General features: G+C 49.8%; 1 protein-coding gene across 4 annotated transcripts in view; it reads right to left on the bottom strand.

Moving 5' to 3' along the window:
• SIPA1L3 (signal induced proliferation associated 1 like 3) overlaps positions 1-27361 on the bottom strand; it is a 234043-nt gene that overhangs the window by 125662 nt on the left and 81020 nt on the right. For all 4 annotated transcript variants that reach the window (XM_082709071.1, XM_082709072.1, XM_082709074.1 and 1 more), the window contains one exon: positions 16167-16238. The gene's annotated coding sequence lies outside the window, so the exon portion shown is untranslated. The remainder of the gene's footprint in view (positions 1-16166; positions 16239-27361) is intronic.

The raw sequence follows: 27361 nt of genomic DNA, 5'->3' as shown, positions 1-27361 counted from the left end.
CCTCGGGATGAATGGATAACCTCTCCAAACCACGGCCACTCCTCTCTGACCAGAGCCACCCTCCACTCCCCCTGACTCTCTGCTTCGGTCTCACTGGCAACTTGTTTGAAACAGAAATTGTTATCGAGGAAACTGCAGACTCACGTGTACGTGTATGACACCATAAGGTGCCACATACCGGCACACCCAGCAGAGACCACGGGGTCTGTTCTAGGCCAGTAATATGGTGATTATTTCAATAAAGTGACTCAAACGAATTTTGTTTCTCGTGCATATAAAAGTTATGTTTTTTTAAAAAAAGACTTTATTTATTATTTATTTGAGAAACAGAGATTACAAGTAGGCAGAGAGGCAGGCAGAGAGAGAGGAAGGGAAGCAGGCTCCCTGCTGAGCAGAGAGCCAAATGCGGGGCTCAATCCCCGGACCCCGGGATCATGACCTGAGCGGAAGGCAGAGGCTTTAACCCACTGAGCCACCCAGGTGCCCCAAAAGTTATATTTAGGCTATAATGTCTTTTTAAAGTTTGCAATAGCATTATGTCTAAAAAACCCCCAACGTAGCTGTCTTAATTCAAAAATATTTTATTGCTAAAAAATGTCGTGTCTGCGCTTTCAGAGAGTCGTAATCTTTCTGCTGGTGGAGGGTCTCGGCTCGGTGTTGGTGGCTGCAGACTGATCGAGGAGGTGGTAGCTGAAGGCTGGGGGGTGTGGTAATTTTTTAAAAAGACAACAGAGAAGTTTGCCACATTGATCAACTCCTCCTTTCACAAATGATTACTGTTCGCATCCGATGCTGTTTCAAAGTATTTTACCCCCGAGGAGACCTGCTTGAAAAGAAAAGTCAGTCCTCTCAGAGCCTGCTGGTGTTCTATCCACTAGGTCTATGTCATGGTCTAAATCCTCAGGTCAACAGTCTTCGCAGCATTGTCACCTGGAGGAGATTCCATCTTGAGAAACCACCTCCCTTCCTCACCCACGAGAAGGAGCTCCCGTCCATCAAAGTTCAATCATGAGATCGCTGCAGTTCAGTCCCATCTTCAGGCTCCAATTCCAGGTCAAGTTCTCTTGCTGTTTCCCCCACATCTGCAGCGGCTTCCTCCAATGAAGTGCAGAACCCCTCAAAAACCAAGAGTCAGACACTCAAACCGACTAAGCCACCCAGGCGCCCCAATAAGACATGATTCTTAAATAGTAAGACTTGAAAGTCACAATGACTCCGTGATCCGTGGGCTGCAGAATGGGTGTTGTGTCTGTCAGCAGGCAGGAAAACCTGATCTCACTATCCACCTCCATCAGAGCTCTTGGGTGACCAGGTGCCTTGTCCATGAGCGGTAATATTTTGAATCTTTTTTGTTTCTGAGCAGCAGGTCTCAGCAGTGGGTTTAAACCATTCTGCAGACCATGCTGTAAATAGATGTGCGGCCATCCGGGCTTGGTTGTTCCAGGTACAGAGCACAGACAGAGTAAGATGGGGCATAACTCGTCCAGGCCTTGGGATCTTCAGAATGAACGGTCCGGGAGCACAGGCTTCCACCAAAGTCACCAGTTGCATTCTCCCTACTTGGAGAGTCAGCCTGTCCTTCCAAGCTTGAAAGCCAGGCATTGACTTCTCCCCTCTAGCTACCAAAGTTCTCGATGGCATCTGTGTAATGGTTCATCTGCACTGATGCATGTTATCCACAGTCTGCTCCCTTTGGCTCCTGAGCAGGCTACCATGGTACGGAGGTACCAGAGCTGGTTTAACTGTTCATCAGCTGAAGGACACCTAGGCTGGTTCCAGTTTCCAGCTGCCGGGAGAACAACGGTATGCAGGTTTTTGTGTGAATGTGAGTTTTATTTCTCTGGGACAGATAAATGCCCAAGACTGTAATGGCAGGGTCACAGGATAGTTGCACATTTAACTTTAAAGAAATTGCCCTGTGTCTGTGTGGGGCTTCCTGCTCAGTGGGGAGTCTGCTTCTCCCTCCCCCTCTGCTCCTCCCCCTGCTTATGCACTCTCTCTCTCATTCTCCCTCCCAAATAAATAAAATCTTAAAAAAAAAAAAAAAAAGAAAGAAACTGCTAACCTGTGTTGGCAAGCGGCTTACCATTTGATATCCCCACCAGCAGAGTACTAGAGCGCCAGTCACTTGACATCCTTTTCATCAGCAACTTAGGTTCACTCATTCAACCCAGACTGACCGAGCAGCTCCTGTGTTCCAGGTACTACCCTAGATACTATTGGGTTTACAGTAACGTACAAGACGCATAATCTGTAGCACGTAACCCCTATCACCAGAAGATCATACATGCTGAAGAGTGTAGGCAGGCAACACAGCAGACAACAAACTGATCATGATAAGCACAGAGGAGAAAATCCACAGCAGCGCTGTAAGGAGTGTGTGTGTGTGCAGGTGGTGGTGGTTGGGGGGCGGTCACGGCACAGTGATTAGGAAGCCAGATGGCCTGGGTTTGAATCCTGTTCTGCCACTTTCTAGCTGTGTGGCTCAGATGAGTGAGCTGCTTATCTGTGCCTCCGTGTCCTCATCTATAAAACTGATCCTATCTCCCTCCTGGGGCTGTTGGGAGGACTAAATGAGTCAACAATAGCCAGAACACACTTAAAGCAAGCACGGGGCCTGGATGGGGAGCCCATCTGTTTAAGAGGCTCTTTAAGAGTCTCTTGGCTGCATGGCTAGCACAGCTAAGGAGCCCCAGTTGCAAGCTTTGTGGATTTCCTAAGACGCGAGGCACCCAACTGGAGGGAGGCCACCCTCCCTGGGATCAGAACCCTCCTCGCTCTGGGAGCAGGCAGCCGTGGGCACTGCAGAGCAAGGGGCAGCGAGGGTCCCCACTCACCGAGCCACCGACAGAGGCCCCTCCAGCAGAGTGGGCGCTCAGCGTACCCGGTTATCTCTGCACCCCAGGAGTCTGACACCATGCCTAGACTGGAGGGGGCACTGGCAGAAGGCCCCCCCAGACAACTGGCCCACAAAAGCAGCTATTTCCTGGGCCAGGCTGAGGAGACAAAGGTAATTAGGAAACTCCCCTCTCCATCCTGTCCTGCTCCTCTCCGGGGCCTGGCCCAGAAGAGGGAACTGAGAGAACATTGTGGTTGGCATCTTATAAAAGAAACAGGGAACCAGGGAGGGAGGGTACTCTTGGCAGCTCTGGGTCTGGGGGGGAAACAAGGCAATCTTCGTGGGGAGAGCACTGGGTCCCTTCTCGTAGAGGAAGAGCTCCTGGGTCAGCAAGGCCCAGAGACTTTCTGAGGCAGAGGCGGGGCTGCTGGGACCTGTGCTGTGGGCCTCCCTGTGGCCTGGCCTGGGCTGGCAAGCCACTGCCTTCCCAGGGAGATGTGAGCCTGGAACCAGGGCACCTTCTCCTTATTGAAGGCTCCTTTCAACCCTCCACACTGAGTGGCCAGGCGACAGTGCGCTTTGAGGTACCAGGGTCCAGGGAGGGCTGGAGTGTCTGCTCATGCCACCCCTACCCCGCCGCCGGCGCCACCTTGCAGCAGCTGTCCTCCACCACCCCCAGCTTACAGAGGCGGTACACGCTGTTCCCCCACCCCACCCCCGTCCCTGTCCTAGGGAAAGGAGTCAGGACACAGAGCCTTGAAAGTGCAAGCAGGAGTTAAAAACCAAACCGAACCGAACAATATCACTGCTCTCCTTAAAACCCTTCCGTGGCTCCCAGGGGCTGTGGGATTAAAGTCTAAATCTCTTACCACAAGGCCTGCAGACTCAGCGCCGCTCCCCTATCCCCCCCGCCCCGACTCAGGGTACACACCAGGTCCCTCCAACATGTTTCAGCCACGCACCATTTCAGGGCCTCTGTACAAGCTATTCTCTCCGCCCCAGACACCTCACCCCTGGGGGAGTTCCTCTTCATCCTTCAAGTCTAGGCTGGAGAGGCACTTCTTCAGGAAAAGTCTCCTCAGACTCTCCCAGACCCACTCCCCTGCTTCAAATAAGACTCTCATCTCCCACCCTGCTACTCTCTCAAGGCAACTTGGCTTTTCCATAAGAGTTTAACTGCCAGTTAAATTATGTGGTTATTTGAGGGATGATTTGATATCTATCTCCCCCACCAGCTGGTGAGGGCCGTGAAGTCAGACTAACGGTAATGATATTATTACTCTCAACAACAGCTCACACTGATTAACACCTCTGGTGTTTCACCACATTATCTCCCTGACTTCATAGGACAGCTCTGTGGGGTCAATACTGGTATTATCCCATTTCAAAGATGGGGAAGCCATGTCAGTCCTGCCAGGGGACAATGGTTAGTTTGGGGGCACCCGATGTCTGGGTGACATTTCCGATCATTCCTATCCCCTAACACTCATGTGGAGAGGAGGAGGGAAGAGGCTCACTGGGGACAGAAGCTTAGGTCCATAAGACATATTTTTGTCACACTCTGGAGTGACAGCCTCTGATTCCAAGGTCCCCTTCAAGTTCTGGTCCCTGTCCAAATCAGAGAAGACATTAATTTCAAACATTTTTACTGTGCAACTACAGTGTGTCAGATGTGGCCTGAGCACTAGAGACAGAGCGACAAACAGGACACACGGGGCCCCACGTTCACTCAGCTCGAGTCTGCATGGCCGGGTCTCGGAGCAGATCAGTCAGTGGCCGCCGTGGGGACGGGAGAGCTGGAGGAACAAACAGGTGGGGCTTGAAACTATTCTGTCCTGCTCTGGTGGATCCATGTCACACATCTGTGAAAACCCACAGAACGGAGAATGCGGAGAGTGAACCCTAATGCAAATGAGGGACTTTAGCTAAGGAGAATGGACATCAGTTCATCAGCTATGACAAATGCACTACACAAAGGGGAGACATAATGACCAGGGGCTATCGAGTTGTGAGGACGACTCTCTGGGATCAAGTTTCTATGAACCTGAAACTGCTCTTCAGAAACAAAAAGCACACCCACCCCCCTCCAAAGCCATCTTGAGCCCACCCCCACGTCTCCCACTTGTCCCCCACGTTGCCTGCCCACACCTGGCCTCCGGGCTCCGTGCTCCCTGGGTCTCGCCCTCCCCCAGCACTGCTTCCCAGTCTGCTCCGGCAGATTCTTCACCGTGACTCTGGACAGCTTTTTTCTTCTCCAGCAATACCCCTCCCTTGGTGATCTCGTCTAGTCTCCTGGCTTTAAATGCTATCTCTTCGCTGAGGACTCCTACATTTCCTTCTGCAGCCTGGACCTCTCCCCTCAACTCCAGACTTGAACATCCAGGTGCCTGCTAGCTGGCTTGCCCTGCTGCTGAAAAGGCATCTGACATTTAACAGACCCAAAAGTGTATTCTCGATTCTTCATACCACCTTCGCCTTCTCGTTGCAAACCTCTACTCAGGTGGTCCTTGACTCAATGTCCTCACTCTTCACCTGGTACTGGGGCCAAAACCTTAGTGCCATCCTTCCCAGGCAGCTCCCCTGCCCCCGATCCCACCAACCCAGTCCATTCAGACTTACTGGGGGACCCACCTTGAAAATATTAGGATCTGCTTACTCCCCTGCACAGTGTCTCTTGCCTGGACCATGGATTTGGCAGGAGCTTCTGCCCTAGTTTCCTGGCTCCCACCCCTGCTCCCACACACAGCCAGAGGGGCTCTGTTAACATGACTCAGATCACGTCCGTCTTGTGCTCAGAACCTTCCCACTATACATTTAGGAGAAAGCCTCAGTCCCTACAAGGCTTCCCATGGAATTCTCTGACCTCATCTCCTCCCATGTTGTCTTTTATTTTAACCACTGAGGTGGGCGTGTAATGGTGTCTCCCTGTGGTTATCATTTGCATTTCCATGATGATGATTAAGGAAGGTGAGGTATGCGTGTAAATAATAATAATAATAATAATAATAAACCAGTACCATTAACTCGGGATTAATTATGTGCCAGGCACCGTGCTAAGTGCTTTTATGCTGCGGGATCCCTTCCAAACCTCTTGGGCCAGACGTATTTTGGAATTCTGGGTAATCTGGATTTTAGACAGGCGAAAGAGCTTGCACCCCGGCAAGGCCTGGGGAAGCCTCCATCACATGATGTTTCTGCAGCAAATAATCTGTCATTTCGGATCATGTTCCACCCAGGATGGTGGGTCTGTGTGAAATCCCTGACTCTCCACTACCATTTGAGGAGGCAGGTAGAAGTACCACCTCTAGTTTATAGACCGGGAAGTCGAGGCACAGGCAGTTTAGTGCTCTGGCCACAGTCACTCAGGTGGAACTGGAAGAGTAGAGTCCCAACAAAGGCCATTTTCCCTATAGTCTTCCACCCCAATTCTTGGGGTAGCTGATAGGAGATGAATCAATACTTGAAGGAGCGAATGAAGAAATGAATGAATGGGATTAAAAAATGGGAAAGCCATGGCGCGTCTGGGTGGCTCAGTGGGTTAAAGCCTCTGCCTTCGGCTCAGGTCAGGTCATGATCCCAGGGTCCTGGGATGGAGCCCTGAGTTGGGTGCTCTGCTCAGCAGGGAGCCTGCTTTCTCCTTTCTCTCTGCCTGCCTCTCTGCCTACTTGTGATCTCTCTCTATCAAATAAATAAATAAAATCTAAAAATAAAACAAAAAATCCCTGGGAAAGCCAGAGAACCTGGGCTCTCTGGCCAATGACTGCTCATGGCAGGAAAGTCAAAAGCACTGAGCTAATTCTGCGTTTAACCTAATCAATATACTTTGACTCCAAGATCTGCCCAGATACAAAGACGATTCCCCCCAACACACACACAATGATCCTCAGAAACAAGAGCTGTCTTCTAGAGTTTTCGTGTTACCTTATTTCAAAAGGAGCACTATGTGGCAGAAACATATTAGCACCTAAAGGCTTAAATGACGCTAGTTTCCGTAAAAATAAATAAGAGCCATGTGTTGTAACAGACTTAAAAGTATTCCCAAGGGTGTGACCTGGTCACTCCATGTGCTGTAAGTCACTTAAATAGGCTTTTTAAAGATTCTGTTATAAGGGAGGGACAAATAACTGTAAGGAACATTCACTTATTTTAAACAAACTACTTGATGTAAAAGTCCTACGAGGCATTAAACTAGAATTTGGGAAACTGAAAGAAATGTGTGTAAGATAATACTGACACCTGTCTTGAAGCAGAGTGCCACTGGGTGGGATGAAATTCCATTTTCCTCAATTTTTTATTCATATTGGAATGATTAGTCTGACTGACTTAAAAACAAGTGCTTGTGTAACCATTTTTATGTATAATTTCACATTCATTCATTTATTCCATTTTCAGCAACTGTCCTTAAGAAAATTAGTTGTTGTTTTTTTTTTCCCCTAAAGATTTTGTTTTTTTTAAGTAATCTCTACATCCACCATGGGACTTAAACCCACAACCCGAGATCAAGAGTCACTCTCTCTATGGACTCAGCCAGTCAGCCACCCCTAGGGCTTTTGTTTGTTTATTGTTTTAATTTTTTGAATGTAACAAAGTCAGTCAGTGGCTATGCTCTAGAGATCACCAATACACAACTAAAAGGGGGAATTTTAAAAACCCAACTGTCTGATATATGACTGGCTTCCTGAGGCTTGAGATATGGTTTCCAGTTGAATAAGAAAAAAACAAAACATCATACATAAGTTCAAGAAGTGCCGTATCACTGGGGCGCCTGGGTGGCTCAGTGGGTTAAAGCTTCTGCCTTCGGCTCAGGTCCTGATCCTAGGATCCTGGGATCGAGCCCCGTATCAGGCTCTCTGCTCAGCCTACCTGTGATCTCTCTCTGTTAAATAAATAAATAAAATCTTAAAAAAAAAAAAAGAGCCGTATCACACTTTTTAGATGGACATGGAAACGACGGATGTTGGAAACACATAAAATGGCCCCAAAAATAACTCTTGCACGAAGGCTGCCTGTGAAGAGTAGAATGCTGTTTTCTGATATGTGAGAAGAAGTAAGCAACTTTTACAGTTCACCATTTTTTATTCATAATGATTCTAAATGTGCCACAAAATTAATAAACTTACAAAGAGAAGCAGACAGCTGATTATGTCCTCTACAATCCCTACACAGCTCAAGTAGTCCCCAGAACGTTCTTAAAAATCTCTTTGAAAAGACAGGGAACACCCAGTTTTAGGACACGTATGGGTTTTCTAGTACAAGTATTCAAAAAAACGGGGAAGAAACATATTAGTTTGCAAACATGATCATCTTGGAGGATTCTGGGTCCTTTGATTTTTTTCTTCTTCTCCTTTTTTTTTAAACAACCCGCAAGCATTTGATAATCAGAGATGCAAACAATATAGCTTTATACATGTGAAGCTCACCCAAGGACATGATAAAGTGGTAGTCCTCACCCTTGGCCGCACCCTGGAAACATCTGGGGAGCTTTAATAGAAAAACATCCCACGCCTAGTCCCACCCTCGGTGATTCTAATGAACTGGTCCGGGGTGGGGCGGGTGTCTTAAAACTCCCCACATGACTCTAATATGCCAGTGAGGAGGAGAAACATGGAAGCAAAGTATTTCCAATCTTTTTGTTAGAATGTGTTACTAAGTGTCTTAGAAAACAAAAAGGTCCCACAGTCAAAGAAGCAGGATCCTTGGAGCGCCTGGGTGGCTCAGATGGTTAAGCATTTGCCTTAAGCTCAGGTCATGGTCTCAGGGTCCTGGGATCGAGCCCTGCCTCAGGCTTCCTGCTCAGCGGGGAGCCTGTGTCTCCCTCTCTCTCTACTGTTCCCCCTGCTTGTGCTCTCTCTGACAGATGAATAAATAAAATCTTCAAAAAATAGATTTCTGAACCTGTAAATGCCAATGAGGACCATGACTTGTGCAGGAAGAAGCCACAGTGCAAGGTGGACGCCTGTGTGAGTCTGTGTCTGTCTGTCTGCTCAGCATTCCTTCTCTGGAGCAGCCGTGCCACTAGCAAGCCCTGTCCACTCCACCTCCCAACTGCCCCTCGTTCTCTCTCTCCTTGCCCCAGCTTGGTCCTGTTCTCCATGGTCTCCTGTTGGGATAATGGCAGCAGCCACCATCCCTACAATTCATTAGCCACAGAAGTGAGCTAGTGGAGGTCCTTGAAAGAGTTTGAAAAGCTTCTGCTTCCAACTGAGGCTGCCTACAGTGTCCCTTGGTGCCACACCAGGGCTGTGGACGGGAGGGCAGCACCAGGGACAGCAGGGCTGTGGCAGAACAAACCTGGGTCCTCCATGCTTCTGCAGAACTGCCAAGTCATGGGCCCAAAAGGCCGCCCAAAGAACCCCTGGACTTGGGAGTTGGGGAGCCCACCTGTTCCCTGACAGCTTCCGCTAGCACCAATGCGGTTTTCGGTTATTTGTAGCCAAAAGCCTGTGTGCTCTACACTCTCTGTGTTAGTACCTTATCATTTCACCGGGGAAAATCACCTTATTTCTTTTACTCGCTGGCTCTAAAACAGCAGGGACATTTGCTGTCCTGTTCACCGCTCTGTCCCCAGTACCTGAAATGCTGCCTGCCAAAGAGCAGGGACTTGGTATTTGCGGAAACAATGCCTGCACTCAGTGCTTGCAGCAGGGCCACAAGGTAGGTTTCCAAATACCCAACTCCTCCCCATGTCCCCTCCCTTGTCACCCTGCACTTCCACCAGCCTTCCAGCTCCTCCGAAGAGCAGAGCTCTTCCCAGTGCAGAACTCCGAGGATGCTGTTCCCTCTACTGGGAACGCTCTCTCCATTCCATTAAGGTCTTCCCATGACCTTCGGCCTCCCTTCAAGTGTCAGTCCTTACCACAGGCATCTCCTGACTCCTCTAAACACATCAGGCCTCTCTTGGATTTGCCCTCATGGTCCCTCCATCCGGGCATTTAGCACAGGTGCAATGACACAGCTGTTTCTGTAATTACTTACTCAGATTCTGGTTTCCTCCCCTGAATTGAGCTTGAGAAAGGCGGAGACCCCTTTGTATTTCCTAGAGGGCCTGGCACACAGAAGGTGCTTAATAAAGACCACACCTGACTATCCTGGCTAGGACACTTAGTGCTCACTGAATACCTTTCCAGCCCCCATGCTGAGAGGCAGGCCCCTGCAACAAGCTCTGGGTGTGGGTGGAAATGAGCTGTGTCACTCTGGGCCTTGGCATCTAAGTGCTGTGTGACTCTCTCATTCCCCGTCCTGCCGTGGTGACCCTGGGAGTTACGTGATCTAGTCGTAGGCTTCGAGATAGGAGCCCCCATCGATCTGTGTCTCTGAGGAACAGTATAAAGCACCCCCCCCCCCGACCTGACCTGCCTGGTGTCACGAGTAAGGGAAGGACATCTGTTGGGTCCAATTTCTAGGACTTCGGGGTCAACCCATTGCTGCAGCAGAACTTTGCCTATCACTAGCATTCCTGTGAATGGAGGCAAGCAGCTCGATGCAGAGGCAATTGTGACCACAGATGGGAGGTGAGGAGCAAGGCGGTGTGGCCTCTGGCTGCCAGAAAGGAACCTCCGGGAAGGGAAGAGAGAGGGAATGGAACAACTTGTCCCTGGGGAATCGCCACTTTTAATTCCTGACGTGAGGGATGAAAGGACCCAGAGCCCCTCACTCCCTCCAGACAGAGCCAGCCTGGGGACCCTCATCAAACACGGCTCCTTAGGGATCACGGCCAAGTCTCAGCCCCTGGGGACTGGAGGAGGTCGCTCACAAGCCAGCAACAGCCTGGAAAACCAGATTAGCTAGAGGAAGCTGAAGCAGCAAGGCTGCAGGAAAGGGCCTGGGCTAATTCGGGCTGACAACCTTCCCGTGGAATCACCCACTGGGGCTCTGCCCTCCTGGTTCCATCCCAGAGAATAAATCACACTGTCAGGTCTAATTTGGGATTCGCCTGATGGGCTGAGCAGAGCATGCATGCGTTCTGGCCACAGAGGTCAAGGGCAGCCCACACGCTAGCGGCCAGTGCTGAAAGGCCCCGGGACTACTGAGTTGGAAAAGGAAGGGGAAGCCAGCAGTCGTGAGTTTCGGACACACACCAGAGCCGCTCTGCTTTGCTCCCGTGAGATTTCCGACCCGGGCCTCAGCTGTGCAAGCCCTGTTCCCAGAGCACGGCACTGCTATATCCAGCTTGGGGCCAGACACAAGGTAAACAGTCATATTTGGGAATAAGCAAGTGCTTACTAGCTTATAGGCTGGAGACTAAGCTGCCTGACACACAGTGAGGGCTACTGCATGTAAGCCATGACTGCCCACTGCCTGGTCTACTATGTAACTGCTCCACGCCACTCACCGCACCACTCTATCTGAGCTCCACAATTGCTTTTCAATTCATTACAGTTAGGAGGCTCCAGGGTTAAGCTCCCTACCCCAGGCTCAGCTGGAGTCTGAAGCCTATGCTCTTGGCCACTTTGTCAAACCATTTTTGATTTTGCCATTTGGATTTTAAGAAGCTTGCCCTGAAACTCCAAGGCAGGCTCTGGTGTCCCCTCTGAGTTTCTGCAGCCCTGGGGCTTCCCGTATTATAGCTCTCCTCACTCCAGGCTGTTTTCCGACAGAGCTCTCGCCGGATAGTCTCTCCCAGAGGACATCCCTGTAAGCCCAGGGCCCAGCCCCAGACCGGGAAATGGGAAATGCCCCAAGCCTGTAAAATGGATGGATAGCGACCCACATCCCAACCCCTCATTTTATAGAGGAAGGGGTGGGAATTCAGAAAGAAGAGCTGTTAAGGGGCAGTTTCACTGAAGACAGGGGACATGGATAAGGAGAAGGTGCTCTTCGATCAGTCTCTTCCTCCTTGAAGGCCCAAAGCTGCTTCTGGGAGGCCCATCTGACCTCCAGACTGGCTAGGCAGCTCCGATGGCAGCCCACCACCCTCAGGCTTCCCCTACACAGCCCTGCCACTCACTGGATGAGGAGCCCCTGGGTGCAGGGTCCACCCTGCCATAAGCGGCCTCTCCACACAGCACAGTATAGGGCTGGGCACAGAGGAGGTGTGTGGTAAATGAATCGGCCAGCAGAACCCCAAGACAGGGAACAAGGCCAGAGCCTCACTCTAGGAAGAGGAATTAAAAGCACAGCTACAACCTGGAAAGGAGGAGGCCAGGAGAAGTCCTCTCAGCCATCGATCAGCAAGCCAGGAAGGAGGGGTAGGGTTGCTGCTCACCAGGACTAGACCAGAACAAGGGAGAGGGGGTTCTCACAGAACAGATGTGGTTCACGAGAAAGCTCTGAAATGACCGAAACTTCCCCAAAGCAAAAGATGCAGCCCCGTTCCTCCCCTGGCTGGAAGGATTTCAACCGAGGTCACAGAGCCAGCAGTCTGGGACCCTGGGACCTCTTGGGAGGTAACAAAGCACAGTGCCAACAGCCAAGGCTCTGGAGACAGACTGCCAAGGTCCCCACCCCGGCTCCTCTACTCGGTAAGTGGCTTTACCACTCTGTGCCTCAGTAAGTCATCACTGTGTGGGGGATCAGAGCAGCAACGTCATAGGGTGAGTGCGGGGCGGGAGAGGGGGTATGAGATCATGCACGGCAAGTGCTCAGGGAAGGGCTGGGCACAGAATTGGGACCCATTAGTGTTAATGATTATTGTTTTTCTTCCCCTGTGGACCCAGACACTGCTGGCCGGCCAACCCAAGTGACATGCTCAAGTCCCTTCTTCCCTGGCTTCTGCCCCAGGAGAGGCTGGAAAGCTAACTGAAATTTCCCACCTTCCTGGAGCTGGGGGAGGCCACGTGACACTTTTCTGGCCTGTGATATGTAAGTGGAATCTTCTGGGGGGATTTTGGGAGGGGGGAATGCTTAAGCAGTCCATGACTGGAAAGCATGTGCTGCTGGGGTTGACATTCCCCCTCCTTGTCACAGCTGGAGCCACAGGAGCAACCTTGCGACCCGGAGGGGAAGGCTGAGCAAATCCAAGAAGCTCCAGGCAGGACACCACTATCAGTCCCTGAATGAGCCTCCCAGCTAAGTGCCTCCAGGTTTGTTGTGACGTTAGAGAAATCAGTCCTCATCTGTTTCAACAGCTGGGTGCTGGGCTTTCTGTTGTTGCAGCTAAAAGCACTCCTGGGGGCGCCTGGGTGGCTCAGTCATTAAGTGTCTGCCTGCAGCTCAGGTCATGATCCCAGGGTCCTGGGTTCAAGCCCCACATCAGGCTCCCTGCTCGGCGGGAAGCCTCCTTCTCCCTCTCTCCCTGCTTGTGTTCCTTCCCTTGCTGTGTCTCTCCCTGTCAAATGAAATCTTAAGAAAAAAAAAAAGTAAATAAAAGCATTCCTGCCTCATGCACCCACCGTAACACAAATGGCTCAGGGCATAAGTCCACACGAATAGTTTGCCAATCTCCATTTAGGTCCCTGAATGAGAACCCCGACTTAGAGGAGAAAGAGGGGGAGACGGGGGCTGAACAGTGTTTGCAAAGCCTCAGTCACCATATTCTGCTCTTCCTTTTCAGCTGCATCTAGTCCCATCTGTGCAATTATTCACTTAATATTTTCTTTAAAATACTTCATTTTCATTTAAAATTTTTTCTTTTTTTTTTAAAGTAATCTCTGCACCCCAAGACCAAGAAACATGCAACTCCACCAACCAGCCAGCCCAGGTGCCCCAGGAAACCAATTCATTTTAAACTTAAATATATAGGGGCGCCTGGGTGGCTCTGTGGGTTAAGCCTCTGCCTTCTGCTCAGGTCATGATCTCAGGGTCCTGGGATCGAGCCCTGCATCAGGCTCTCTGCTCATCAGGGAGCCTGCTTCCCCACCCTGCCACATGCCTCTCTGCCTCCCTGTGATCTCTGTCAAATAAATAAATAAAATCTTTAAACACACACACACACACACACACACACACACACACACACACACAATTTAAAGAGAAGACTACAGTACCACCAAAATGAAAAGCTGGCATCTTTTGCTGCAAAAGTAACTTAATAACTAATAATAACAAATACAATGTAAACAAACAAAACATGTTCATCCACAAATCACTGAAAATTATCTGATGTAGCATAATTTGGGTTCACTGGACTAGCGAGAATTCTTCATTTTTGCTTTCTATCGAGGAAAAAAAAAATCACAAGATCGGGCAATGCTCGTTATTTTCACAGGGCAACAGAAGGCGAGAGCTAAGGAGGGGCTGTCCCTCGGAGAGGGAACGCATTGTACTGTTTGCCAGGATTCCGGAAACCCCCTTCCGAAGTGAGATAATTGATTTAGCTATCCCACTGGCCAGTGGAAGAATTAGGTTGGGCATCTGCCATATTGCTTCTATTTGGGGCCGCCTCAGAGAGGCCTTCCTGGATTACCTTGCCTAAAATCACCCGTGTTCCCCCCAGGCAGCCCCCTTCCTGCTTTACGCGTCGCTATAGTTCTCCCCACCCGATTTCTCTTACGTTCACTTGTTTGTCTGTCTATTGCTTTGCTATCCAGGAGAATGTTGGTTCCCACAGGGAAAGGATTCTGTTTTGTTCCTTCCTGAAGCCCCAGTGCCTAGAAAGGACATCACAGTAGGGGCTTAAATGCGTATTTACTGTTATGGTCAGGAAGCACAAGGGAAGACTGAGGAGGCATTACAGCCTGGAGGAGATGAAGGAGACAGGACAACCACACACAGTGCGCCATTCTGAGTAGGCTCCTGGGATAGAGGAGGGTCACTGGTGGAAAAGAGGAAAAACGTGACCAAACCCTGTTGCAATGAAGTTCATCGTACCGGACCAGCACTCATCTCCTGGTTCTGGTAATCACGCCATGGTGCGTAAGATGGCAGCGTGAGGGGACGCTGGGTGAAGGGTCGATATGTGGGCTTCCCATATGATTTTGGTAACTTTTTTGAAACCTAAAATCCCTTCAAAATAAAAAAGGTTTATTTTTTTCTTAAGATTTTGTTTACTTATTTGAGAGAGAGAACTCTCTCTCAAATAAGCTGAGCTACCTGGCCACCCCCAAAATAAAAAAGTTCATAAAGAATTGTGCTAAGAAGCATTATTTGAGGGTGCCTGGGTGGCTCAGTGGGTTAAGTCTGCCTTCAGCTCAGGTCATGATCTCGGGGTCCTGGGGTCGAGCCCCACATCGGGCTCTCTGCTCGCTCAGCAGGGAGCCTGCTTCCCTTCCCCTCTCTCTCTGCCTGCCTCTCTGCCTACTTGTGATCTCTGTCTGTCAAATAAATAAATAAAATCTTTAAAAAAAAAAAAGCAGCATTATTTGACGGAAATGTGGCACCCTGACACTGTCCCACAGACACACTCCGGGTAAGTGGGCAGAGCCTTAGGCCAGGATGAAGGGATGTGAAAAGACCCAACAAATAGCCAAGGGAGAACTGGCTGTCCAGATTCACTCAGTTCCCCAAGTTTTACTCCCTGGTTCCTGCAGCTTGGCTAGCAGCACTGCCTGCGTACAGAGTCCGGATGCCAGAAACTGGCCTCCACTTTCCATACTGTTAGGGTCATTTGGTGCTTTGAGGATCAGACAATACCCCCAACTCCTGCTGCCTCCAAACACCTTGCCTGCAACCTGCCAACATAGGTCGGTATCCCCATTTACAGATGCCCCACAAGCAACTGGAATGCCACGGCTCAGTCTACGCCAAAGAAACGAGAGGATGTTCACTAGCAAAGACCCCAGGAACCCAATTATAATATATTCAAAATCTTTTCTACCACAAAATCTATTTACTATACATACATATTTTAATACTGTGTAAGTACCTGTACTGTATCTTTAGCCCAAAAGGAAATGGCACATCTGCATGGGGTGGACAGGTGAGGGTGGCGGTGAGGGGGCCACTCTGTACCTTGATGGGGGTGACAGCCGAGTGCATTTCCTTACACCCAAAGAACTGGACATCAAAGAGGGACCTTTATTCTGGGTAAATTTTAAAAATTCAATGGAGTTAAAATTGAAATTAAAACTGAATTTTAAAAAACGTGTGCTATACCGATAGATGCGATGACCAAAGATCTCAAAGCTCCGCCATTGCTGGGCATGGTGGGAAACGTGCCCACGTGGAGCGTGGCCTCTTCCCTCCTCAGAATGAGAAGCAGGGAGTGTGCCTCTGCGGGAGGGGGGCCATTCATGTGCGGGAGGAGGTCTGACAGGACGCCCCCCGCCCCCGACTGCTGATGTAACCAACTCCCAGGGAGGACAGCAGGCTTGCAGGTGACACGTAGGACAGTGAAGGAGACTTACATGTTCCCCTTGATCCTTTTTTAAAGTAATTTTTAAAAATAACAAGAGGCCTACGTGTCCCAGCCGCAACATTTAAGGAAACAAAAGAGTCACACTGTACTCACCCTCCGTGTGTTCCAGACACTAGTGATCCCTGAGGGTCCCAGGAGAGCTGAGGCTGGTCAGAGGCTGCACATCTGCAGAGAAGAACAACGTGAGGTCACATCTTTGGCCAACCTGAGCCTTCCTGCTCCAGTTTCTATCAGTCACAAACCCATTCCCTCAACGAATATTTATTGAATACGTGCTCTTGGCTAGCGACCAAGGGAACGCCAGTGACCAAGCCAAAGTCAAAGCCGCTGTCCTCAGAGAGTAGATAATTCCAGAAAAGGAAGAAGACAACAAACAAATAATGTGGAGTTAGGGAGCGGTGAGTGTCTTGAGGGAAACCAAACAGGGTGAGCAGAGTGATGGGACCGTTGCTTCCCAGACTAGTCAGAGGAAGCCTGAGAAGAGGACAGACACGTTAATGCAGGAAACTGTGACTATCTGGGCAAGAGACTTCCAGGCCACAGGGATGGCCAGTGCAAAGGACCTGAGGCAAAGTATGCGTGTGGAGCATTGTAGGAGAGGCAGGAGGCCTGTGTACCCGGCGCAGGGTGAGTGAGGGGATGAGGGCAGGAAGGTGACAGGGGAAGATGGAAGGCCACTATGAGGATATTTCCTTCAGACAACTATGAGCAGAGGAGTGGCATTTGTCCAGCCTTAACTTCATATTATTAATTTATGTTTTAAAATATTCAGTATGGTTGTTCATATATGAATGGATATTTCAGTGAAAACTTTATATTATTAATTTATGTTTTTGAATATTTAGTAGGGTTGTTCATATTTAAATGGATATTTTATGGATGAATGAATGTCTCCAGGCTGAGCAGCCACTGTCTGTATTGTTCACCCTCACATTTCAGTTGTGAGGTAGGCTAGGTACTCACTAAGGCAGGGAGGTGAGATCTGAGGGGATAATCTAGAACCTTCCTACAGGGAATGTCCATTAAGTTAATGATTCTCACTCCGCAGGTGCCAGGCTCTGTCCTAGCAGACACACGCTGACTCATTTCACTCTCTCAATAACTCTAAGAAACAGACATTATGATTTCGTCCATGCTATGGAGAAGGTAACTGAGGCACAGAGGGGGTAAAGAGTCCATTGGCTGAGGCTACCCAGCCAGTCAGAACTTTATTACAGCTGGATGAACCCAGGCAGCCTGGCTCCAGGGCCCGCTCCTGACTACTCGGCTGGGCCAATGGTCACGGTGGTCCACGAAGAGAGCTAACTACAGGCTAACAATGCCTCCCTGCCCCACCTCCCCAGCACCACAATGTCTGAACGCTACCCAACACTAAGGCCAAGCTCAAATTCTAGCCAGCTCAAGGAAGCTCCCAGAAGGAAAACTAGCAAGCAACTAGCCAACTTTCCAGAATCCAAGAATCAGGTTATCTTCAATAATCTTGCCCCTAGAGGCTCCTGGAGAAGCCAAAAGGGCTTCTCAGCCTTTCCTGTTTCACAGACCCCCATTGGCAACCGGCTAAAGAAGAGTGTAGACTCCTCCTTAGAATCATCTTTTTAAGTGCACAAAATACAACACACAAGGTTATAAAGGAAACCAATTATACTCAGATATCAAAGTATCTGCAGAAAAAAAACCCCTAATCTGAGATACAGTAATATTCGTGCTTCTTTATGAATGCTTTAAATTACGAGATCCTAGTGGTGGGTCTAATAACTAGAGTAATTTAGAAACAGATGGGCGTAAATGATATTTTGCAATATCTCCAACAACTGTAATGTGATACTGAAATATTTTTACTTTCTTGTGGCGACAAAGTCACAGTTACTGCCAGTACAATGTGGCCTGTGCCCCTCATTGGGAAGGAAAGGAAATGCTTAATTTCAGACAGTAGAGGAAATAAAGACGTAACTTCTTCCCCCAGCCAACTTCATGGTCCTCTGAATTCCGTCCTTGGATGGAAGGGTCCAAGGACCTGGGATGAGGAAACCTGAAGCCAGACACCAGCTAGAGTGACGATGGGACAGCAGGTCCCCAGGGAAGGTAATAACCAGTGAGTGTGGGGACAGACTCAGATCTTTGTGAGCACCTACAGTTTGGGTCTACCCTGCATTCGTCTCCCTCTCTGAGTCAGTCCCCTGAACCTGACCTTTCCCTGTCAGCACCTGGGACTCCTATGGGAATGCCCCCCACCTCCACCATGAGCTGGAAGGGAACTGAAAGGGTGGTCGCATGATCCAGACCGGGCCAGTAAAGCCACTTGAACCTCCTTGTCCCTGCTCCTGGCCTCAGAGAGAGTTTAGGGTGGCCCTGGCAATGAAGCCAAGGTGATTGGCTTCAATAAACAGTGGCCTCAGGCCATGTCCTGGGACTATAGGAAAGTGATGGTTCGTTTCTCCTGGAGCACTGCTTAGCTGGTTGGATAAATATGTGGAGCTGCCTCAGAGCTTTTCTGACAACAAAACCAACACAGGGGCATACAGAGCCAGGAAGAAGGAAACAGGGCCCTGACCACCATGGAGGCTCTGGATCTAGCCACACCTGAAGCTGTTCAGTACAGACTGTCCCAGACTTTGAGTTGAAACACTTCCTTTGATACCTAAGCAGGCTGACTTGAATTTCCATTTGTTCACAAAACCAAACGACTCGATTAACACTGAAGGACAGAGTTGAGTGCAGTTCTTGACAATTCCCATAGCTCACTACCAAGCCATTTAGGAAAGCACAAAATAAAATTAGATACAGTTACTGTACATAGAAACACCAAACAGAAAAACACATAGTCTTTAAAAGCTCAGAAACAGTCTCTTGGGTAGTTGCTTTGCCTGCGCTGGTCTATGAAGCCCTGACAATCATGGGTTTTAAGATGCTTTGCAGGGCAGAAGGGAATCAGAGGCACCCAGAACATTTCCCTTTATCGCCAGACTTTCCATTAAGAAAAAAAGTCTTGGGATAATCGGGAGGCCCCTGCAATAAAGCTCCTATAAAATTTCAATAGCTGCCTTTTTAAATGACAGTGGAAATTGCTTTTCTGCCACTCACATTCTCCCCCTCCCCTTCTCTAAAGTGAGGTGTATGGTTCTTAATAAGCACATCAGCAGTGATGTGTGGCGGGGGGAGCTGTCCTGTCCCTCAGTATGGGGTCTCATGGGGAGGACACTGAGGGGTTGGGGCCAACGGCAGCAAAGGTGGGCTATGGGGCCAGCAATTCAGCCAGGATCCCAGAGCTCCCAGTGAAGTCCCTCTTCACACCACCTGGGAAAGAAGGATGGCCTTGGAATTGCTCAGTGGTCCCAGCACACCCACCACAGCCACAGCCCAGCTGGCCCACTTGTCTGTCACACAGGCCACACTCATAGGGCCACGCATCTCGCTTCCTAGGGTTTGCCCCAAGAAACAGAATCCCAGAGGACAGCACCTGGGGGTGAGAGGGTATCTTGGCCTGACTCCCAACCTGACTGGTTCCTCCCCAGAGCCAATCACTGGGAGAGACACAGGGTCCAAGCAGGGCCAATCAGTGTAGGTCCTGGAAAGTGTGTGGGAAGTACTGGGGGGAGGGCCTGGGATAGAAGGCGGGGGCTGCTGAGGGCTCTCTGCCACCTGAGAGGTGGGGGGCATCGGAGAATGAAGTCAAAGCTGAGAGAGACAGAGCCCGGAAGTGGAGAAGGGTGTGTTCCTGACGACACCTGAGTGTTGACTCTGGTCAGGCCAGCCCGGGGACTTTCAGGTCCTAGAGCCATTAGCTTCCCTTTGCAGCTCCAGTCAGTTTGCGCTGGGAAGATCCTGTCTCTTACAAGACAGAAATAACTGACTGATGCAACTGGAAGGGAACCTCAGCAATCAACAGTGCATTCCTTCATGTTTGGGTGACTGGGATCCTTTCTAAGCTGAAAGGATCATGTCTCTCCAGAAAACAAAACAAAAACACTGTTTCATCAATGACAAAGGCCTCTCTAAAGACCCCGTCGGTAGGAAATGGGTGAAGAACAACCCGACCACTCGATGGATGAGGAAACTGAGGCTCAGAACGCTCATGTGACTTGTGTGGGGCCCAGGCCTAGCTGGAGGCAGAGCCAGGCCCCTCCAGAACCCGAGGAGGTGCGGTCCTCAGGGGGGACATTACAGAGGGAAGGGGAGGCAGCGGGTGAGGCTGCAGGCCCCAGACCCCTATTTACCGACGGCTGCTCCCTCCGCTTTAAAAACTGGGCTTTCAGGGGAGTATCTGACAGAAGATCCACTGCTCCACAGTAACAGGGACAACCAGTCTCATACCACGTTTCAAAGTATTTACATGCTACTGCCCTTGGTTTTGATGCTTACTGTAATCTTGTGAAGCAGGCATTTCAGCCACTTACTTCACTCTCCACTCCCCTCTGCCTGGTCCTCCCGGAAGACCAAGTGAAGATGCGGTTGCTAATCCTATGGGTCAGAGAGTCTGACTGCCGGCACCTGCTCTCCCAGCGGGCAGGCTTGTGAGCCCCAAAGCCTAGCGCCATGCCTACGTGCTCTTTTCTCTCGCTGCACCCAGAGATGGCAGCTTTCTCCTGTGCTTTCTGTCTTGGAGCAGGACACACACTCTGGGAAGTGTTCAGCAAACCCCTAAGAGGGCCCGGCCACACGTACCCGCCTCTCCTGACCAAACGCTGATGTGGGCAGCCAGACCTTTGTCCTCCATGCAGCTCATCGTGTAAGCGGCAGATGGAGGAACCCGGCTCGCTGGGGCTTTTTGCTAGAAGCTGCTTTCTCCTTTCCAGACTTCACCAGGGCTTCACATTGGGGCATCAGGGGCCTATAATAAAGTGGTTCCATCATCCTTCATTTAGAGAAGATTCTCATTATACCCATCCTCACCTCATCTTTGAAAGAGGGATTTGCAAGAGTGATAGGAAGATACCTGTTCATAGAGGTGGGCCTTTACCCTCCTGCCAACAAAGCAAAGCTGCTGTGTGCAAAGACTCTGCCTTGGGAAAATCTAGGTCCTCGGCTGCGATACTGTACGGCAGCCGCTGAGATCATCTTGCAATTAATCATGCTTTCTCTGATGACCTATATTCTATTAATAACACACTAACGACTTAGTGCTAGTTTTTTCATTGATTGATTCAGTCCGCAGATAATGACTGAGGCTGGTGCACTGACTTGGAGGGTCTTATGTCCTTGTTTCCTGTCCTCCCCCCACCGAAAAGAAGGATCATAGTACAGGAAGGACTTTTCTGTGCCGGGGGCGTCCCACGGCCGTTCCGCCTCCAGCCTCACCCAAGCGACTCCGTTGAATTGTGACACAAGACAGACGTCTGCGGAGAACTACTGAGGCAAAGCGGCATTGTGTGACCGTTTCCCGCACAGCACCCTGGCCAGAACGTCGGACTTGGACACACCCAATGTACTAAAGCAGTAGACTGAGGGGAACTCTCTGTCACCGCGGGTGGGAGCACACATAGAAAGAGACATTTTGAGAGAGCGGTTGGCAATTTCTTGTAAAGAGGAAGAGACCGTAACCTCAGTGACACACTTCACTTCCCCACTGGCTGGGGTCTGGGATTCCCTGCTGAGTTCCCAGACCCATGTGGCCTTGCAAATTCTCACTCTGGCCTGAAGCACGAGGTTTTTGCTTTGATTTGACTACATGCCAGGTGCTCTGTTCAGTTAACTATCAACCCGTTTAACCCTTAGAACAGCCCTGTGAAAAGGATCTGGTAGCATCTCCATTTTTAACCAACCAGCAAACAGAAGCCACAGAGAGGTAACTTGCCCAAGATCCTAGAGCAAGGTGATGGCACACGGGATTTGAACCCAGTGGGTCTGGCTCATATCTTCATGTTAGTGTAGGTGAAGGCTTCTCCTTCAGGGATTTGAGGAGCGTGTTCTCCTCATAAAAAGGGTCAGCCTCGGGCGCCTGTGTGGCTCAGTGGGTTGAGCCTCTGCCTTCGGCTCAGGTCATGATCTTAGGGACCCGGGATCGAGTCCCACCATTGGGCTCTCTGATCGGCAGGGAGCCTGCTTCTCCCTCTCTCTCTCTGCCTGCCTCTCTGCCTAGTTGTGATCTCTGTCAGATAAAAATAAAATCTAAAAAAAAAAAAAAAAAGTGGTCAGCCTCATTCCCATAGTCCTTCGTCCCTTTCCCCATCTGTCTTGTTCCAGCTTGGAATGCGGAGGTAACACTTGGATTTGAGAGCGTCCGTCTTGTCCCCAAAACACCAGTCTGCCAACAGAGAAGGACTGAACTCTTCAGGTGCCCCGGCCCCCCAGGGAAGGTGGGTGCAGCAGCCATCTGTGGCCAGGAAGGGGCAAGAGAGCCAGAGCAGGGCTGGTGTTCACTTTGCCCTCTGCCACGCCACAGAACCACATCATTGGACACATCTTTTGTACCAAAATGACGGCGCCACTTCAGACCCATACTTGCAGCCACAGGCACGCCTAACTAATACTTCACCCTGTCACAGCTGGCCTCTGGCGGCCCTGTGTCCGTGCCGTGTCACCCCCCAGAAGGTTCTCATAGCCACTAACACAATACAAAGGTGTCTCCAAAGGACTCGGCTCAGGGATGAACTTTGGGAATCAGATTTCCACTAAGCATAAGTGATCACAGGCGTCTAGAGAGGACTTGGGTGCCTGAATTAACTCCCCGAGGACCTGAATTTGGAACAGCCTTCCTTCTCCCTGTGGGCGTCTCAGAGTGGTCAAGGAGACTGCGATTCTAGGGGCCAAGTCCGGCCCGCTGGCACCACACTGTGCTCTGCTGGCCCCAGGCTCACAGGCTGGGGAAATCCTGCATAGCTTGTGAATCCTTTTTCCTCCTGTCACCAGCTGTTTGCTGGATGTGCCAACAGTTAAACCCCTTCCTGCACTCCATAAAAACAGCCCGTCAGTGTGGCTGACTGTTGGGTGCTTTTCCACAAAGCAGTCCCCAGATCTCAGCTAATCAGATGGAAGGTAGAACAGTGGTCACTCTACCAAAATAGGTCAGGCTTTATTTGTTAATCCTCTTATTCACCATATATTGAAAGGAAAGAATGAAAAAAACATTATTAGCAGCAAGACCATGTAGGGTTTTTACTCAACCTATCAGTGCCTCAGTTTGCTCACCTATAAAATGGGGATGATAATAATAGGGGTGTTGTGAGCACTACGGAAATTACTCCATGAAAAATTTTTAGAGCAGAACCCGTCATGTAGTAAGCGTTCAATAAAGGTAAGCTAACGTTTATTCTTCTTGCTGGTGACATGGTAAATTTCTTACATTGAAGGCCCATGAAAAGCTTCAAAACCCCCTTCTCTGCAGAGAAAGGCATTGTTCTGATTCTGGCCACGTAGGGAAGGAAGGGAGCCTGAAGGTCCAGGCCAGGGAGGAGAAGCTGGCTCCAGGGCCGAGGGTCCTGTGGGCAGAAAATGGACCTACTGGATGCTGGCTGCCCGCCCAGCAGACATTCTCCCCTTTCTTCTCCAGGTGCTCGGTTAACACCACATCTCCTGACCTGCCCCGCAGCTAGGGATGACCAACAAGAGGTGGGACTTCAAGGAAAATTCCTCACCAGAGCCCTGGAGCCGGACTATGCTTTTGTGCCCATCCCCCCAACCCCAATTCCCACCTGGCTTCGACTCACTGGTTTGACTCCAGAGGCCATACTGGACCACAATGCCACTTTAAGGATGAAGGCCTTCTGCTGGGGACGGTGAGGCAGAAAGACAGAAGGATCCTGTGGAGCTGCCACACCAGCCCTGGGCTGCCAACCTCTGGACACTTTGCTCACAGGAGCAACGATCTTCTGTGGAATTTGTACTGGTGTTATTTCGACTCCGCTACCGGCAGCCAAGTGTACTTTCAGATGATACTGTGGCCTTACGCAGCAGATGGTCAGTGGGAGAGCCTTCTACGCCAGAGAAATCCCTCTAGAAACCAGCCACCATGTAGAGTGCTCACAGGCTTTAGAGGACCCTCGATCTCTTCTCAGCACTGGGCAGAAAGCTAGACGCAGAATTTCCCACTGAACGGGGTTACCACCATTTTGCCTTATGAGGAGGTAAAATAAGAACTAGGGGAGATCTACTGGGTCATTCGTTCAGCAATTATTAAGCACTACTGTACGCTGGACACTGTGCGTGGTAGGGCGCTCGATACAGTAGACAAAGCAGGCACCATTCCTGTCCTTACGAGCCTTACCATCTAGAACGGGGGACAGAAAATAAATAGAAGAACAAATACTTTTTTGAGTGGAAATGGTAAGAAGAACCATTCAGGAAATGCAGGTGGATTTTATGTATGTATGTATGTATGTATGTATGTGGATTTTAGCTCAGAGCTAAAGAGAAAGGAGAAGGAAGCCATTTGAAAAGTGGAAGTAAGAACACCCCAGGATGTCCATCAACTGAAGAATGGATAAACAAAACGTGACACATCCACACAATGGAATACTATTCAACCAGAAAAAGAATGAAGTACTGGTTCGTGCATGATGTAGATGAACACTGAAAACATCATGCTGAAAGAAGCCAGTCATAAAAGACTACGGACTGCAGGATTCCATTTACATAAAATGTCCCAAAGAGGCAAATCCATAGACACAGAAAGTAGATTAGTGGTTGCCAGGGGGTGGGAGGAGGGAGGGTGGGGGGGTAGTGACTGATGATGAGTACAGGTTTTTTGGGGAGAAGGGGCAATGAGAACGTTCTGGAATTAGACACTGGCGATGACTGCACAACCTCGTGAATACACCAAAACCCACTGAATTGTCTACTTTAATAAGGGTGGATTTTATGGCCTGTGAATTATACCTCAATTAAAAGACACACGAGGGGCTACACTGATTCAATTGCTGTGTCGATAATATAGTTTCTCATGAAAGTAAAAAAAAAAACAAAAACAAAAGAAAGAAAAAAAGAGTATCCCAGGAGATGGAGGAGAATGTGAGAGTCTGTTCAAGGGAACCCACAGGAGGCCTGCGTGGCTAGATCGTTGTGGCCCAGCTCAGACACATGCTTGTTATTCTAAGTCTGATGGGGAGCAGGAACGTGACATGTCCTGATTTACATTTGTGAAAGATCCCTCTGGTTCTTGCAGAGAGACTGTTGGGGTTCAGAAGAAGCAGGGAGAACAACGAGGGGGCCGCTGCGTTGTGCAAGGAGAGGCGGTGGTGGCTGGGACCAGGCTGGGGGCGGAGGGATGGGAAGGAGGAGGCTGGTAAAGACGTGAATTTCAAATCGAGGACACGCAGGCCTTGCTGATGGGGTGGCCGGGAGGGTTAGACCAAAAAGGAAGACGGCGCAGGTCTCGTGAGTTTTTCCAGAGTGGTTTTCTGCCAGATTCAGACTGCAGGTCACCAAATGTCTGTTAAATGAATTGAATAAATGAACAAAATCGCTGCCTGGCTTTTTCGGGCTGGGGACACATTTTTGTATTTTCAATAAAGATGTTAAATTCTCTCTTTCCCCATGTATATATACATATAGAAACATCTATATGTCCTCACCTTACCTTACCCATTCCTGTGTCTCTCCCATCCACTGGCAGAGAGTGGCCACTAGACAGCATCGACTACCCATCTGCTCAAACCAGAAACCTGAGGGTTGTCCTTTTATACATATAGACACCCTGTGCGGGACAGAGCTGCTAAGTCGGTGACAAGCGGACCCCTCTACCTCTGAGGTGGGCAGAGGCGTGGATAAGCCAGGAAGAAGGCAGCTCTTACTTCTGGTGAAACTGTAGGAGGGGAGAGAGGAAGAGATGCTGCTCCAGAGACAGGAGATGTCCCCTGTCTTGTTAGAGGGAGTGGGCAGGGGTGAGGGACACGGTCAAGAGGGGGAGCAAGCACCGTGAATAAACATGGTCTAGTCAGCGAGCCTCTATTTGCCCCTTCGAGCTTTCCCTGCCACTGCAAGTGCAGCCCAGCACAAGACAAGTTATAACCCGAATGGGTCATTAGCCCCAATGCACTGCAGCCACACCCATTCTGAGGGCAACACCAGAACCCTGGAAGGATGCATCCTTATTCTGGAACCAGAAATTGGAAAGGGGAAGGCACGTGGCATCTCACAGAGCCACGGCTGCTGCCATCACAGGCCACGGCGCACACAGTGCCCCCGGTCTAGTGCCACGCAGTGGTCTTGCCGGGGTGTGCCCACCCAGAGCCTTCCTTCTGGTTCCACGCTCCCCACCAACAGGGCTCATCTGGTTTAAGAAGAGGATGTGAGAAACATTTTACGGGTGGCTCGTGTGCGGTGGGCTTGGTTGTGGATGTAAGGCAGGCTCGTCTGTGCTGCCTGTCTGATGAAGCTGCATCTGGAGCGCAGCCAGGGCCCCCGATACCTCGGCTTTCTAGAACTCCCCCGTGTTATTCTTACTGGCGGCAGATCTGGTTGTGCTGAACGCTTCAAACAGCTGAACTCTGCATGTTTCATTCTACAAAGACTGGAAGGAGGACAAAGTGCTTGTCATGGTCGGTTAGAAGGGACTTCTCACGCGGTACCCACGCTCGCCTCTCCTAGTCTGACCAAGGTCCAGGTGTGTGTTCTCCAACAGCAATGCCATGGACGTTCCACCTGCCAGCCGGGGCACCCTCCCAACAGGTCCCTAAGGTGGACCGAGAATGAGGGTACGATACCACCACTCAAACACATAAAATGCATAAGCTTTTGTCACTGGACTTTCCATAAAAGGGATCATATCGCTTGACTTCTCTGAATCTTGCTTTCCCTTAAACATATCACGAAAAAGCCTCCAAATCAATGAGCAGGCTTTCACCCACTCTTTTTAGCAGTGGATATTCCACAGTACGGATGTGCCCGGTTCTACTCTGTCATTCCCTGAAAAATGGGAATTTTATTTCCAGGGTTTTATTCGTTTGCTACTGCAAACCATTCTGTAATGAACATCTTTTGGTACTGGGGCCATTTCTTTCCTGTAGGGTAGATTCTCAGGAGTGAAGGTGCTGCGCTGAAGGATATTTATGGAATATTAGATAGTTCTCTTATGGAACGGTTCCAAGATCAAGGTGTAGAACTGTGTGTGTAGGACGTGCTTATCTTTGGATTCAGTAACTCTGGAAGAACACACCTGAAAAATGGGTGTCCTCACGGGAGGGGAACTAGGTTATAATGGATGATGGGATGGGGGTGGGGAGAGAGCCACCTACTTTTCACCGTCCCTCTTTTTGGGTGTCATTTGAATGTTTTATCACGTGCATATACTGCTCATTCAAAAATAAATAAAAATTCTTTTTCAGGCTGTCTTCTAAAGAGGTTGCGATGATTCA

Source organism: Mustela nivalis (genome assembly GCF_964662115.1).
Source record: "Mustela nivalis genome assembly, chromosome: 18".
NCBI lineage: Eukaryota > Metazoa > Chordata > Mammalia > Carnivora > Mustelidae > Mustela > Mustela nivalis.
This window is presented reverse-complemented; position numbering and strand designations above follow the sequence as displayed.